Source organism: Oryctolagus cuniculus, chromosome 2, assembly GCF_051225735.1.
Source record: "Oryctolagus cuniculus isolate XC-2025 breed Fujian yellow rabbit chromosome 2, ASM5122573v1, whole genome shotgun sequence".
Classification (NCBI taxonomy): Eukaryota; Metazoa; Chordata; class Mammalia; order Lagomorpha; family Leporidae; genus Oryctolagus; species Oryctolagus cuniculus.
The window spans coordinates 82,538,119-82,555,141 of NC_142868.1; the positions used below are offsets into that span (position 1 = coordinate 82,538,119).

The window sequence follows — 17,023 nt, forward strand, 5'->3', positions numbered from 1 at the left end:
GAGGCTTGGCCAGATGTTCTGTATGATCTGCCGTCTATTTCTTTATTCTGAAGTTAACTGTCACCTATGTGAGCCATTTAGAAGTAGGTGCTGAGGGTGGCGCTGTGGCGTAGCGGGTAAGACCGCCACCTGCAGTGCCGGCATCCCATATGGACAACAGTTCAAGTCCCGGCTGCTCTGCTTCTGATCTCTGCTAAGGCCTGGGAAAGCAGTGGAAGATGGCCCAAGTGCTTGTCCTCCTGCACTTGTGTGGGAGACCCGGAAGAAGCTCCTGGCTCCTGCCTTCGGATCGGCTCAGCTCTGGCCACTGCGGCCATTTGGGGAATGAATCAGCAGATGGAAGACGTCTCTTTCTCTGGCTCTACCTCTCTGTAACTCTTTCAAATAAAATCTTTTAAAAAAGTAGGTACTGGGGTTGCCACTGTGGCATAGTGGGTAAAGCTGCTGCCTGCGGTGCTGGCATCCCATATGGGAGCCGGTTTGACCCGGAAGAAGCTCCTGGCTTTGGATCAGTGCTGCTCCTGCCATTGCGGCCTTCTGGGGGAGTGACCCAGCAGATGGAAAACTTTCTCTCTCTCTCTCTCTCTCTGCCTCTCCTCTCTCTCTGTAACTGTGACTTTCAAATAAATAAATAAATCTTAAAAAAAAAAAAAGTAGATACTATGGGACTGTAAGGCTTTTTAGGATTTTTTTTTTTTTTTGAGTGGGAAATATACTATCTTAATGTTAGGACTGAAATGCGGTATAAACATTGTGTTTTTTCTTTCTTTTTTTAAAATTTTATTTATTTGAAAGAGTTACAGAGAGAGGTAGAGACAGAGAGAGGGAGGTCTTCAATCCACTGGTTCATTCCTCAGATGACTGCAACGGGCGGAGCTGAGCTGATCCAAAGCCAGGAGCCAGGAGCTTCTTCCGGGTCTCCCACAGGGGTACAGGGGCCCAGGCACTTGGGCCATAGCAGAGAGCTGGATCTGAAATGGAGCAGCCAGGACTTGACCTGGTGCCCATATGGGATGCTGGCACTGTAGGCTGGGGCTTTAACCCACTGCGCCACAGTGCTGGTCCCAATCTTGTATTTCTCAGAACACTTTCAGAGTAGTCCTAGTAAGCTTTGGGAGGGGGGTGGGGGATGTTAGCACCATCTGTAATGTCAACAGTCCCATTCAACCCTGTGGTACTCCATGAGAAAAAGCACTAAGGCACTGCGGTACAGTGGGTGAAGCTGCCTCCTACAGCGCCGGCATCCCATATGGGCACCAGTTTGAGTCCTGGTTGCTCCACTTCCAATCCAGTGCCCTGCTAATGCTCCTGGGAAAGCAGTAGAGGATTGGCTGAAGTCCTTGGGCCCATGACATCTATGTGGGAGACCCATAAGAAACTCCTGGCTTTGGCTCAGCCCCAACTATTGGGGCCATCTGGCAAGAGTGTGTGTGTGTCTGCCTATCTCTGTAACTCTGACTTTCAAATAAATAAATAAATCTTTTAAAAACAATATTGCAGAAGTGCTTCTGTTTCTTAGACAAGTCGAAGGCGGTGAGGAAGAAAGGGTCCTTGAAGGCGCTCTCTCCTTGGTGTGTGTTACTTGTAAGTGGGATGGAAGTATCCTGCTGGGTTATCAATGTAGTAATGCAGTTTTAGAACTGGAATGGGACTTTACCACCCCGCTGCCTCTCCCTTCACTAATGAGGAAGCTGAGGCCCAAGTAGGTGGCAGCACTCTGAGTCGTGTCAGGGGTGTGCAGGGGGATCTGTGCCATCAGTCACCACGTGGTGGCCAGGTCGCGGGGCTGGGGGCCCTGGAAGGAAGGGCTCCTTTACACTCTGTGTACACTCACAGTGGGTCTCTGTGTTCCAGCACACAACCTCTAGAAAGCTTTCTCGGCTCCCTGGGCGGTCTCTCCTCTGTGCCTTCATAACTGAATTTTGCCTAATTTAAAAGCGGTGAAAGCCAAACCCGCTGAAAAGGTATTTGGTTTTCCCCTTTCACAAAACAAAGTAGAACATTGAAGCTAACGACAGTGTTGGATGTTTAACTACTCCTTCCAGTGATCAATAGGCCTGTCCCCAAGTTTTTGTAGTGAAATATAAGAACAGTGTGTCATCTCGCTCTGTAATCCAAGGGTAAGCAGTTGTCATAGGTCTCAGGGCGTCCTCTGCAGTTGGATGTCGTGTCACCCACCAAGATCCCTTTCATCAGCTTCTTTGCAGCCGTGCCCTTTCAAGTTCCGGCTTCTTGGTGACTACAGTTTTCAAGACCAGCAGCCCACCAAATCAGACTATTGAGATCAGACTATTGCCTGCAGATTTCCAGTGTTTTAAAAATGCTGGCGCCGGTGCTGTGGCATAGCAGGTAAAGCTGCCAGCTGCAGTGCTGGCATCCCATATGGGCACCGTTTGGAGTTCCAGCTGGAGTTCTAGCTGCTCCACTTCTGATCCAGCTCTCTGCTGTGGCCTGGGAAAGCAGTGGAAGATGGTCCAAGTCTTTGGGCCCCTGCACCCGGCATGGGAGACCTGGAGGAAGCTCCTGGCTTTGAATCGGCCACCTGGGGAGTGAACCAGCGGATAGAAGACTTCTTTCTCTATCTCTCCCTCTATCTGTAACTCTATCTCTCAAATAAATAAATAAAAATGCTGCGATTTGACAATGTCCCCTTTCAAAATATAGGTCAGTTTGCAACTTAATTATTATTATTTTTTTTTGACAGGCAGAGTGGACAGTGAGAGACAGACAGAGAGAAAGGTCTTCCTTTTTCCGTTGGTTCACCCCACAATGGCCACTGTGGCCGGCGCGCTGCAGCCTGCGCACCGTGCTGATCCGAAGCCAGGAAAGTGGGGATAACTTTTTAAAGTGAAAGAGGGAAAAATGGTTTAGAAGAAATCAAATAGTAGTAATTTCATAATTAAGTGCCCAGACTTTAACTTGAACTTACGGAAAAATTATTTTTCCAATTATTATAATCATACAGTTAACTTCCAAAGGTCCTTTTGCCAGCTTTAGCCGTTTCAGAAACAGTCATACTGATCACCATACACTTGAACTATCTCTGCAGGAGAAAACTTACCTGTCTTGATTCTGATCTGTGAGCCAAGAACGAAGAAGCAGCTTCATTGTAATAACTTATTTTTTTGATACTTTTTTCCAGATGTTAGTGAGTTTGAAAGTTATGATTTTTAAAAATACTATATATTTTTTAAAGATTTGTTTATTTGAAAGCGAGTGAGAGAGAGAGAGAGAGAGAGGTCTTCCATATGCTAATTCACTCTCCAGATGGCCGCAATGGACAGAGCTGTGCTGATCTGAAGCCAGGGACCAGGAGCTTCTTCTGGGTCTCCCATGCAGGTGCAGGGGCCCAAGGACTTGGGCCATCTTCTACTGCTTTCCCAGGCCATAGCAGAGAGCTGGATTGGAAGTGGAGCAGCCACGACTCGAACCTGTGCTCATTTGGTATACTGGCGCTGCAGTTGGCAGCTTTACCCTCTATGCCACAGCACCGGCCCCCCAAAATACTATGTCTCATAGTTCATTTATTCCACACAGATTTATTATGTGCCTACCATGTGCTGGGCACTGTACAAATTGCTAAAGTTGGCCGGCGCCGCGGCTCACTAGGCTAATCCTCCACCTAGCGGCGCCAGCACACCGGGTTCTAGTCCCGGTCGGGGTGCCGGATTCTGTCCCGGTTGCCCCTCTTCCAGGCCAGCCCTCTGCTGTGGCCAGGGAGTGCAGTGGAGGATGGCCCAGGTGCTTGGGCCCTGCACCCCATGGGAGACCAGGAAAAGCACCTGGCTCCTGGCTCCTGCCATCGGATCAGCGCGGTGCTCCGGCCGCAGCGCGCCGGCCGCGGCGGCCATTGGAGGGTGAACCAACGGCAAAAGGAAGACCTTTCTCTCTGTCTCTCTCTCTCACTGTCCACTCTGCCTGTCAAAAAAAAAAAAAATTGCTAAAGTTTAAAATTAAATAAGGCCCTTTTCTCATTTGGTGAGGATGAGGAAGAGTTAGATGATTACAGTGCAAGAGAATCACTGGGTGTGATTTATTTTTAATCTGTCAGTTAAAGCCAGTTTAAAGTGTATTCTTGATAGTCTCCATCGCTTTGCATTTCCTTGAATTAAATGGGAGAGAAGATTGGGGGGTGATAGGTTCACTGGAAATTGTACATTATTCTACAGTCCATGTTATAGCTTTCTGCAACGCATATGGGTCCTGGGTTTCCTTGTTTGGCATCGGGTTGTCACCTAGCTAGGTGCTATGTTTGGAATGTTTGTCCCCCAGAAGTCATGTGTTGGAATTGTAATCCCCAGAGTCAGACATTAACGGTGCTGTGAAGTGTGGTGGTTTGGGGAGGTGATTGGGTTGGAGGGTTCTGCTCATGGAATGATTCATCCGTGTGTGGATTCATGTTTCATCAAGGGTGTGGCTTTGTTAGAAAAGCAGGCTGCCTTTGGCGTGCTGGTTGTATCCGGCCACGTGATCACCTAGGTCACCCTGGAACTCAGCCATGAGTCCTTACCGAACGGAGCCCCGTGACCTTGGACTGCGGGCCTCCAGAATGATAAGCAGCAGATTTACCCAGTCATGGGTATTCTTGTTGTCTGTTTATTTGTTTTTTAATTTATTTGAAAGGCAGAGAGAGAGAGAGCTTCCATTCACTAGTTCACTCCAAATGCCCACAACAGCTGGAGCATTTAAAGCCAAGAGTTCAGGAACTCCAGCTAGGTCTCCCAGTTGGGTGGCGGTTACCTGTGTGTTTGGACCATCGTCTGCTGCTTCCCTGGCACATTAGCAGGAAGCTGGAAGGGAAGCAGAGGAGGTAAGACTGAAATCGGGCCTCCAGTGTGGGATCCAGGGATCCCAAATGATGGTTTAACCCACTGTGCCACAGCACCTGCTGTGGTCTTGAGTATTCTGCTACAGCTATGCCACAGCACCTGCTTTGGTCTTGAGTATTCTGCTACAGCAGCAGCAAACAGACCAACACATAAGAGGCCAACACAATTTAAAACATTTTAAAAACACTTATTTGAGAGAGAAGAACGAGCTCTCGTCTGCTATGACTTGAAGCTAGGCCAGGCTGAAACTGGGAGCCGAGAATTGAATCTACTTCCCCGTGTGGGTGGCGGGCCGTCACTCCCAGTGTGGCATCAGTGGGGAGCTGGAATCAGGAGCTGCATCTGGGAGAAGCCAGCTAGTCCGATGGTGACTTAGCACCAGGACAAGTACCAGTGAGGATTCTGTGACGTGGAGACCTACTCCCACGCACACACACACATCTCTTCCCTCCTGCAATAATGGTGCTTAGCAATAGACTTATTACTGGTTATACAGTTCTGCTCTGCGAAGGAAGAGTTTTGAATTTTTTTATTTTCCAAAACCCACTTTTGTTTTGAACTGATCTCTTAATGACATAGTTTGAAGTCACCTGACAGCTGTTTACATAAACTGGCTTTCCTGTAGAAAAGTCACTTTTTCACTCTGTTGCTTGGGGAAGTGTTCTGAGTGTTCAATTATATGGAAAGCTGCAGACAGTGCCTCCCCGCATTCTGCTTGCATTCTGTGTTTTTACTCTGGAGCCAGAACGCTGGACCTGGCCCTTAGGTGATCTGGTGCTCACACACATCCCATAGATGGTCATGGGCTCTTTCTGGGTGTCCTGAGGGTGTTGGTGCCAAGGACCACTCAACTCCTTCCCAGAGGGGAATGCTTTCATCCCTTGGGAATGACTATTAAAAAGAAGATTCAAAAATATTTGTTTTATTTATTTAAGAGGCAGAAAAGGAGAAGAAAAAAAATTCCCACTCAACCCTGGTTCACTCCCCGAATGCTGGCAGCTAGGCTGAGAGGCTGGAGCCAGGAGCCAGGGACCGGGAGCTTGCTGGAGCTGTCACCACTGCCTCCTGGGGTCTGCATAGCAGGAGCTGGAGGCAGGAGCAGGCGCTGGATATCAGACCCTGCATTCTGCCTTTAGACTGTTGTCTTACCCAGCATCTTAACCGGCAGCTGCAACGCTGGCCTCTCTTGGGAATTCCCATCTTCACTTGTGTTATCCACCTGTTCTATTTTCCTGTCACAGTCATTGCGTCCAGGAATGTGCTTATGTTAAGAGAAGAAGGCTATATTAAACTCAGATAGGATGCCTTAATGTATGGTGCACAGGTTTAGATAAGGTTAGAGCAAGGAGCCGTTACAATGAAATGAAAGTTTCTGGATTGTTCATAACTCAGCAATAGCTTTAATTTATTGTTATTACTCACTGCTTTGTTTTTGTTTTAGAACAAGGCAGCGAATAAATAAACAAATGGAAAAAAATAATTACACAATTGTTTTCTGTCTGCCTAAATTGCAACAGAGGAGAATAACAACAACAAAAAAATCCTTTAGCGTGGACACTGTTGACCTAAGAAAATCACACAAACTCTGCCAACAACTTTTACTTGGAGAATTAGACTTTTCTTGAGTCCTCTTGTGTGGAATCTTCAATAGAAACCCAGTACACGCTTCTGCTCTCCTAAAATGATGATGCCTTTTGGCTAAGAACAAACCTTTCAGTATGGAAACCAGATAAGCCTTCCTACAGTGATCCAAATAGCCAGCGGCCTCACCCCCTTCCCACCCCCAGACTGGACTAGCAACACAGCAATATAATTTTACCATTTAAAACTTGGCTGACCCAAACATGAACTTTCAAAGAAAACAAGAGTCATTACTAAAAGAGATTCCATTTCTTCCCGGGGCCTAATTTAAGATGACTTTCCAGAACTTTGAGAAAACCTGTTTCTCCAATGGCCCCTTAATTGTGAAACAAAATAAACACCCACAAGGAAGGCAAAATACAGAGTTCTCCAGGTTTGCATTTGAAAATACCTTTGGTGGGGGGGACTAAGTTTTCTCTTTCTAGGCTTCTCAGTCATAGCTTAAAGTAATTTAACAGGTTCTATCCAAAAACTTACTCTGGATCTTAAGGGCAATAATTAATGAATAACTGTATTTGCACAAGACTTCACTTCTTAAAATGTGTCCGGTGTTTCTTGAGTATTGAGAACCAGTGAGTGACGGTGCTGGGGCTCTAACCCTGGTGAAGCTACCTCTGAAACCCATGCCCCTCACCATCAACCATGCCACCTTTTTTTTTTTTTTTTTTTTTATGACAGGCAGAGTTAGAGACAGAGAAAAAGGTCTTCATTTTTCCATTGGTTCACGCCCCCATGTGGCTGCTACCGCCAGTGCGCTGTGCTGATCCGAAGCCAGGAGCCAGGTGCTTCTCCTGGTCTCCCATGGGGTGCAGGGCCCAAGTACTTGGGCCATCCTCCACTGCACTCCTGGGCCACAGCAGAGAGCTGGACTGGAAGAGGAGCAACCGGGACAGAATCCGGCACCCCTACTGGGACTAGAACCTGGGGTGCCGGCGCCGCAGGCGGAGGATTAGCCTAGTGAACCGCGGCGCCAGCCACCATGCCACCTTCTTTATGTGATCCTACAAACCGGAGGTTTGAGAGACCCTAAGACATTGTCTAAAGTAGCAGCACAGAGCGAACATGGGCTTTGAAGTCAGACAAGTCTGTGTATTCAATCCACACTCTGTACTTTGTTTTGGGACAGAATGAACCCCATTCATCTTAGCTACAAAACAGTGACATTTGTACCTGCCGGGGCAGAGTCATTGGGATGTTCTAGTGCATGCATTGGATCTGAAAATGGCCTAGTACGTGAATTCATGAGGTGGTAGCTACTCTTCTTGTTAGAATGATAGACATGACCACAAACTCTCCCATGACTCCTCATTCTTGGTTCTCATTATTGTACACATATGTTATCCAGGTGATGACTTCCAAACAGGAGTTATTTCAAGCATAAAATTACTAGTAATCATTAATTTCAAGTGCTTCTAAGCCAAGGCACTGACTACCATGAGGCAGTACTGTGTTTAAAAAAAAAGAAAAAGTGGGGCAGGTGTTACGGGACAGCAGTTGAGTCACCCCTTGACACCTGCAGCCCACAGGGAAATGCCCATTCAAGCCATGGTTCCTTCCCTTCCAACCAGCTTCCTGTAATGCATCCTGGGAGGCGGCAGGTGATGGCTTGAGTGCTTGGGTCTTTGCCACCTGTGTAGGAAATCATGGTGGAGTTCTGGGCTGCTGGTTTCAACCTTCCTTGGCCCCAGCTGTTGCAGTCATTTGGTGGGTAAACCAGCAGCTGGAAGATCTCTGTCTCTTTCTTCTGTGTCTCTCTGCCTTCCAGATAAATAAACTTTTTCTTTTAAATGAGAACAGCAGATGACCTCTGACTTTCGTGCCCATTGCTCCCTTGCAGTATGTTCTGTACATCTAACTCTGCTCACAAAGGGAGGAAGAGAGGAGGGAGGGAGGGAGGAGGGGAAAAGAAGAACTCTTTAAAGTCCTGGGTTAGTGAGCCCGTGTGTTGCTGTAAAATCAGAGAGCTAGGTCACATTGTCTCTGAGTGACTTTTTTTTTTTAAAGATTTATTTATTTATTCAAAAGTCAGAGTTACACAGAGAGAGAGAGGTCTTCTATCTGCTGGTTTACTCCCCAGATGGCCTCAACAGCCAGAGCTGCACCGATCCAAAGCCAGGAGCCAGGAGCTTCCTCCAGGTCTCCTACGCGGGTGCAGGGGCCCAAGGACTTGGGCCATCTTCTACTGCTTTCCCAGGCCATCGGAAGTGGGGCAGCCGGGTCTCAAGCCAGCGCCCATATGCGATGCCGGTGCTTCAGGCTGGGGCATTAACCTGCTGCGCCACAGCACCGGCCCCTCTGAGTAACTCTCAAACTCTGAAATTTTGTGATTGGTATTAAGACAATAAATGAGCTGGGATCTTTTATTTTCTATAATTCCAAGGAAATTAGGTGTTTCAAAGATTGTTACATGAGAGTAGCATAATGGAATTATCATCAGTGATTGTGTGTGTGTGTGTGTCCACTTAGAACAAAAAATAAGCCAGTGTTTGATTTCACCAGATTTGTAAAAACAATAGTAATTGTCCCCTCATAACACACAAGTTAGTTAGTGAAAGTATAGTTTCTTCTATAGACTAGGAGTTTGTGGAATTCCATTTAACCAGTAACTAAGGTCTCTCATCAGTCAGGGAAAGGAAGCTAACAGTGGCCTCGAGGCATTGATATTCCTGCTAGGTTGAAAAAGGTTCTAGGGGCGGGTGTTGGGGGCAGCAAGTTACGCCAGCACTTGCGATGCCAGCATCCCATATCAGAGCGCCCACTGGAGTCCTAGATGCTCTGCTTCCGATTCAGCTTCCTGTTGGCCTGCCTGGGAAGGTAAGCTGATGCTTGGGCCCCAGCCACTCACGTGGAAGACCAGGATGGAGTCGGCTTGAACCAGCCCTGGCCGTTGTAACCCTTTGGGGAATGAATCAGCAGATACAGCATCTCTTTCATGCCCTGCTTTTCAAATGAATACACTTTAGAAAGTAAAAGAAAAATGTCCTAAAGCAGTTTCTGAGGGATCAACTTCCAAACAAGACGCATGCGTGTAATTCATCTGGTCCAAGTGGTTACTACTTGTGGAGGTGCAAAGCTAGAATAAATGATCTCCGGACGTGCCTGTGTAAGCAAACTGATCTTTGACTTGACCAATCATCTTTTGTAAATCAGATCTTTTGTAATCCAGCGGTATCTGTATTTTACAGCACATGACATAAGTTCAGAGCCCTTGCTATAATTGAGAGTCCTGATTGTGTCAGTAATCAGTAATCCTTGTGGGTATTGGGTGTTGTGTTGGTGATACCTAGAGATACCTGTGGGAGACTCAGGAGGAGAGACAGCAGCCCGTGAGGATGTGTGGACACTGGATGTGTAGGTGGAATGATGAGGTGGGGAAGAGTCTTAAAAGAAGAATCCCATTACAGGGAGAAAAAGGAGACAACATTTGGTTTGTTTTAAATCAGCACTATGTTCAGGTGTAAGAAATTTGGAGAGTATTGGTAAATTCTTCTGACATTTGCTTTCATCCCTATTTGAAATTGACTCCCCTCCCCAACAATTAGCCTCCCTTTCTTTTGAAGAAGATAACTACTTTGTAAACTAGCTCCTGAGCCTGGCTGTCCAATCAAGCCTTTTCACTTTCCCAAGCTTTAAACATTTCCTGATGCCCAGAGTCTTCCATGAGGGGTCCTAAGGAGAATGCACTATGAAAACTGTACATGAATGAATGTCTCAGGTTTTTTGTTTTGTTCTGTTTGCAACAAAAAGGGTTATCTTCTAATTGTTTAGTTCTGAGGGACAGAGATAGGGATGGATGGACAGAGAGTGCTCCCTTTCACTGGTTCACTCCCCATATGCCCACCAAGGCCTCTATTGGGCAGCCAAAGCTGGGTCCAGGAGCTCAATCCAGGCCTCCCACATGGGTGGCAGTAGCCCAGTCACCTGAGCTATCACCACTGGCTCCCAGGGTCTGCAAGAGCAGGAGGCTGGAGTCAAACCCATGCACTCTGATGTGGGAAGTGGTGGTGTCTTAACCACTATGCTAATGCCACCCACTTAGCCTATCTTTTAATTTGTTTTCCCGTACTCTTTAATATTTTTTTTTAATTGACAGAGTTATAGACAGAGACAGAGAGAAAGGTCTTCCTTCCATTGGTTCATGCGGGTGCAGGGACCCAAGCACTTGGGCCATCCTCTGCTGCCCTCCCGGGCTACAGCAGAGAGCTGGACTGGAAGAGGAGCAACCAAGACTAGTACTCAGTGCCCCAACAGGGACTAGAACCTAGGGTGCCAACGCCACAGGCTGAGGATCAGCCAAGTGAGCCACGGCGCCGGCCTTCCCGTACACTTTAAAAAGTACCTTCAGAGTCTCTGACATAGCCCATTTTACTGTAACACTTCCAGTCCCAGGACCTTCCTGAGACTTACATGCTTGATAAAATTTTTGCCTTGTTGGAGGACTACATCATTAATCATCATCTTCTAGTGCAGCTCTAAAAACATTTGACAGATGTCACACTTGGCTTTTTTCTCCCTCCAGGCTAACTGTGCCTACTTTCGTCAACCATTTTTGTATATTAGAGTTTCCGGTTTCTTTAACAATCCATTGCTCTTCTCTGGGTCTGCTGGTTGTCCCCACCACGAATTTTCGTGCTCTTGGCACAACTGTTCTATGCAGAACCAGGTGGTGTTAACACATTGCTGTATCTGTCACTTAGGACTACAGTTTTCTCAACACCGTGTTTCACTGTTTCTCCAAGGCTAGCATTATCTGGTGGGTCACAGCTTGATTCTTCCACACAGTTAGAGTTTGTGTTTTTAAAATAATTTATTATGTTGAATTCATAGGATTGGATTTTATACTAACGAAGTCCTTGCTCATGGGCACTTAATAAAAATTTCCTGAGTGTAACTGAATAAGTAAAGGATTTTCAAATATTTATACTTCCTTGTCATGATACGTGTAGCAGTGTGACCTAGAGCTGTTGGAATTATAGGTCAAAACTTTAAAATTGATCTTATCAGAGCCTGCCATTTGGGAAAGCAAGTTCACTTCAGGAGAGTTTTGTGTTGAACCGGCATGCTGTTTTTGTTTTTTAAGAAACTTTTTAAGGAAATGACGTTATGCACGATGTCTAAGAGCACAATTGTAGCTATTTAGTATTTGTTTAGTATTGATTCCCACCTTACTCTTGCTTATAAATAGCCCGGTGGTTTTTAGTAAAGTAACAGCGGATCAACAGGGTTTTCTGAATAATTTAGTTTGTAAAGGTACTGAGGTGTTTGCCTTCACCGTTTCTTGCCAAGTTTAGGCTGGTCATTACAGCCATCTTGAGCAGTGAAGGTGGACAGTGAACAGGACCAGGAAGCTGATGGTGGCCTGTACTGCAGGGAGTACAGGAAACAATAGCAGCCCAAAATGCCATTTACCTGAGATTTTTATTTTTAGATGTTTATTTACTTGAAAGGCAGAGTGTGAGAGAAATGGGTAGACAGAACCTGCTGGCTCACTCCATGTGGATGGCAGAGGCTGGGCTAGGCAGAAGCCAGGAGTCGGGAACGCAGTGTGCTCCTCCTGGGTGACAGGTACAGTTAAGCCCGTCCCTGGTCCTCCCAGGGGGCACACTAGCAGGAAACTGGATGGGAAGCAGCACTGGGCCGGAACGGAGGTCTCTGATGTGGGATGCGGTATCCTAAGTGGTGTCTTGACCTATGCTCCCGGAGCACCATGCCCCGCCTCCCCTTGCATGAAAGCCAGAGGACAGGAGGCATTCTTTCTTCCATGTTTCTTGGCTGCTCTTATAGCTGAGTTGTAGAAATCAAATCAGCAGTTTCAAGAGAAGTTAAAGTTACTGTTCATAAGGCAAGATCTTGACCTTTGAGATTCCTTTCTCAGGGTCACATAATGTAGATGCACTGATTCCTGGTTGACAAGGAACTCAGCATGTAAGAGAACCTTGAATAGGCCGCCTCTGCAGTGTATGTGTCAAAAGAGTTACGGTGGGAGAAAATCATTGATATTCTGAAGATGTTTCTCTGGACATTAGAAGGAAGAAAGTTCTCTTAGCAACCGACTTTTATAATTGACAAAAATAATTATGGCAAAAACATACGATTCACCATCTTAACCATTTTTAAGTATAGTTTAGTGTATACATTCACATTGTTACTCATCAGACTTCCTGAACTTTCACATCTTGCAAAACAAACTATACCAATTAAACAAAAAATCCTCACATTCCCAGCCAGACGACCAACATTCTACTCCTGTACTGTTAATTTCTCTACTTTGGATGCCTCATGAGTAGACACAAATGCAATTTCTCTCTTTTAAAACATTTATTTATTTGAGAGGTAGTGTTGTAGACCTAGGAGAGAGAAATGTCTTCCATCTGCTGGTTCACTCCCCATATGGCCGCAAGGCCAGAGCTGGGCCTGTCTGGAGCCAGGAGCCAGGAGCTGCTTCCAGGTCTCTCATTGGGTGCAGGGACCCAAGCACTTGGGCCATCTTCCACTGCTTTCCCAGGCCATAGCAGAAGCAGAGAGCTGGAAGAGGACTAAACCAGCGACCATATGGGATGCCTGCACTGCAAGCAGGGATTAACTGCGCCACATCGCCGGCCACACAATTCGTCTCTTTTGTATTGGGCTTCTTTCAGCTAACCTAATATTCTCAAGGTTCATCCATGATGTCAAAATCTCCTTCCTTTTTTTTAAAGGCTGAATACTATTCTATTTTGTTGACTCACTTATTGATGGACATTTGGGTTGCTCCTACCTCCTGACTGTTGTGAATCAAGCTGCTATGAGCATGGATTTACAAATATGTATCTCTTAGAGATCTTGGCTTTCAATTCTTCTGGATATTTATCCAGAAGTGGGATTGCTCCACCACATGGTAAATTTTAATATTTTGCCGAACCATCATACTCTTTTCTGTAGCAGCTACATCATTTATATTCCCACCAATGGTGCCTAAGAGACCCATTTTTTTTACATCCTTGCCAACACTTGATATTTTATTTAAGTTGTGATTGTTGTTTAAAAATACTAAGCATAATGCTCCAATAATTTTTGAGATTCATGTGCTATCTACAAAGCTGGAGATTTTGCCTTTTGTCTTTCATTTGCCTTTTTTTTTTTTTTTTAAGATTTATTCTATTTGAAAGGCAGAGTTACAGAGAGGCAGAGGTAGAGAGAGAGAGAGTTCTTCCATCCATTGGTTCACTCCCCAGATGGCTGCAATGGCCAGAGCTGCGCCGATCCAAAGCCACGTGGGTGCAGGGGCCCAAGGACTTGGGCCATCTTCTACTGCTTTCCCAGACCATACCAGAGAGCTGGATTGGAAGTGGAGCAGCCGGGACTAGAACTGGTGCCCATGTGGGATGCCAGCACTGCGGGCAGTGGCCCCACCCGCTATGTCACAGCACCATCCCCTTTCATTTGCTTTTAAACACTATTTGGGGACTTTTACAATAAGTCTGATGCAGCATATCCTTGTTTCTTCTTGATTTTCAGCACAATCTGTTGTATGGAGACTTTTTAACAGATGTGAAAAGCAGTGAAACATTGTAGTAACTAAAATTGCAGCTCTCAAGTTTGTAACTCAGGGAAAAAAAAAGTCAAGTTCCGTAGAATAAATTGTAGGGAAAGCATGCTTCGCGTCAGAGCTTACAAGTAACAGGTGCGCAGTACACTGAGCTGCTTCCTGCCCATTGGTGCAAACGCTGGTGCCCGGGCAGTCGAGGAAGTGAATGGTGGATCTTTTCCGCCCTCCCCAGTGACCCACTTCTTCCTGCATACTGGGAGCTTTGGGTAACTGAGGCTAGTGGTATGCAAATGTTTCTCTGCATTTAAATTCGACAAAGGAATCTTCCAAAAGAATTTAAAACAACAGTGGGATTCCTAAGTTCGATTTTACTGTGTCAACAGTGGTTTCTTGTCGTGTATTGTTGGCATCCTATCAAAGATAACTTCGCCAGCTGCCTCCTCTAGACCACACAGACTCCTTAGCGAATCCCTTACACCTGGAGACAAGCGCGTGGGGCGCTGCTGACTGAGAGCACGGAGTGGCCGAGCAGCAGTTTGAATACCCTGTGGCCCTTCTGCATGCCAAATGCTATCTCTGGGGATACAGGCAAACTCCAAGGCCAACTAGGAAGCGAGACATTCCGAATTCCTTCCCTCCCGTTTCTCACTCTGTGCCCCTGGCTTGGCGGCGGTACTGGGCTCACGCGTCTCTCCTGGGCCGCCTCTGTGGCGCTTTCTCGTGTTTCTGTAAACCCTTTCCGTGTGCATTCTCTCACCCCCGCAGTCTTCCCGGAGCGCTTCCTGTTTGCTGGCCGCGGGGCTTGCTCTGGGCTTTCCTCCTCTCCCTGGCCTGCTGCGCCGACCCCGCTGGCGGAAGCCCGGTCGGGCCGGGCAGCCGCACTTCCGGCCGCCATTGTCCCCCCCCTCCGCCCACCGCCGGGTCCCAGGCCTCCTGGGGAGGACACCCTGAGACAGAACACCCGTGAGAGCTGGTCAGCTTCCTCCCGTAGCTTGGGGGGGAAAGCCCAGAGGGTGGCATTTCAGGCATCCTTAGCGACTGAACGGGGCTTCCTGAGGAGATTAGAAAGATTGGCCATGAGCTCGCTCTACCGGTGTGAAGACTGTGTCAGGATTACTTTTATGTTCTCACACACAGCTTTCTCTACATCGTGGTATTAATACTGGTCTCTCTGGGGCGCTAGGAGCGAGCAACAGTGCATGTGCGCTGGGATGGAGCGCCTGGAGCTTCCCCGCGACGCCCGTGTTTCCTTGAAGTCTGATACTCCCTGTTCTTTCCCTGAAGACTAAGGTTTTAAAAAGTTTTTTTTTCGGGGGGCGGGGGGAGGATGGCGCCTCGCGTTCGTAGTTTGGATCATTCTGACTGGAACATTTTTAAAGGCCTCCCTCCCTAATCTGTGTCCTGTTAAACAGAAAGGCTCTACAGTACTTCCATAATGGTTAGGAGCCCAGGGTCTTAACTGCTGAAGTTCAAAATCATGGTCTCAACAGTTATCAGCTGCTTTGATCATAGATTCCTCTACCCTCAGTTTGCTCATTGCAAAATGGGATTGTTGATACAAATCTACACTGTTTTATTTGACGACCTTGGGCGCTGATGTTCTTCGGAATCTTTCAGAATTTAAAAAATGGTACTGTATACATAACCTATAGGTAATCTGATACAGCGATGGCTAAGTACCTAATAATAGGGGATATTAATATTCCAGCAATGATACATGAGAAGTTACATTATCTGGGATAGATTAAAATTAGCCTCACGTCACTTCAAGGCCAGTCTTGTCACCCAGTGGGGTTGCACACCTCCAGCCCCACCTCAAACACAGTGTCTGACTTGCAGAGTGTTTTTGGGACTGTGGATTAGAGAGGTGGAAATATATATTTATTCATTTGAACTGTGCCTGGTGTATAGTATGGACGGTATAAATGTTAGCTATGTCCAGAATAGAATTCTCCCTGTACTTGTGTGACTTTTGGCTTGTCATTATTTAAAAGGATAATTAAATAAACACAGTTTATATCTAACGATCTGTAATTTTTCCTGTAACTGTGTCATTTGTTTTTTATAGCTATACTTTTTCCAGTTGTAGAACAAGAAAGTTAGGAAGGTGAAACAGAGTAGGTTCTGTGTTCCTCTTAACTCCATCTTGTTGAACAAACCAGGTGGCTCTCAAAGAACAACTTTTTAAAGAGAATGTCTGCATGCAGATTTAAAGTTATTTCTACACTGTTTTCTTCTGTTGATTTGCCTCTAGTCTTAAGGGCACATTAAGAATGGAAAGTCACCCTGTGTATCTTAATCTTTTGATCTGCTTTGGTGCCAGTGGATCATTTCTGGAACATCTGATTGCGTAGAATATTCGTAAATTTTAAGCAACTTGAGTGCTCCAAAGATTTTATCTTTCCATACCAAAGAAAGGAATAGTCTAAATTTAGAACTGTAGGGGAGATGTTTTCTGTGAACTCAACAGCTTTGGTTGGCCTCATAATCTAGTGATCTGGTACAGTTTAGCCTATGACTCCTTAAAATCTGTTGGAAATGGGTTGTAGCCCGTACTGAAGATAATTAGACGTCTTGGTTTTCATCTTCTTTACCTGATACCTACATTTACCCGGTCCAAGACTGACCAAAAAGATAATGTGGAAATGTCTGAAAGAATAATGTATGCTTTTGAAAAGATAAACTATACAGTGGAGGCAGAAATGCTATGTGCTGTGAAGTTAAAATTTCCCAAAGGGAAATCTTACTGTCCTTGTGTATCCAAGAAATAAGACACGTGGGCAAAAATGACAAAATGTGTATCTGGACAGTTCAGAAGAATAGTTTACTTTTACATTATTTTGTTGGTTTGTGTCTATCCTCTAAAGAACTGTGTCACTTTTACCCAGAAGTCTATAATCCCACTGATTCCTAAAGAAGTGGTTCTCTATAGAATGATAGCCGATCCTGGTGTTTATATATTTCTTCCTCCATCTCGCTGTTCATCATTTATTTTTAGTCTGACTGTAATTACATGAGGATTTTG

The 17,023-nt window shown here is 45.9% G+C and overlaps 1 protein-coding gene across 19 annotated transcripts in view; it reads left to right on the forward strand.

The window, feature by feature from the left end:
* RBPMS (RNA binding protein, mRNA processing factor) overlaps positions 1-17,023 on the forward strand; it is a 171,540-nt gene that overhangs the window by 36,142 nt on the left and 118,375 nt on the right. The window contains exons 1-2 of one of the 19 annotated variants that reach the window (XM_089327305.1): positions 14,913-14,971; positions 15,182-15,288. The exons of 17 other annotated variants lie outside the window; for them this stretch is intronic. The gene's annotated coding sequence lies outside the window, so the exon portion shown is untranslated. Of the gene's footprint in view, positions 1-2,783; positions 14,972-15,181; positions 15,289-17,023 lie in introns of those variants that run through there. One more of the 19 variants, XM_089327306.1, reaches the window with a different exon arrangement.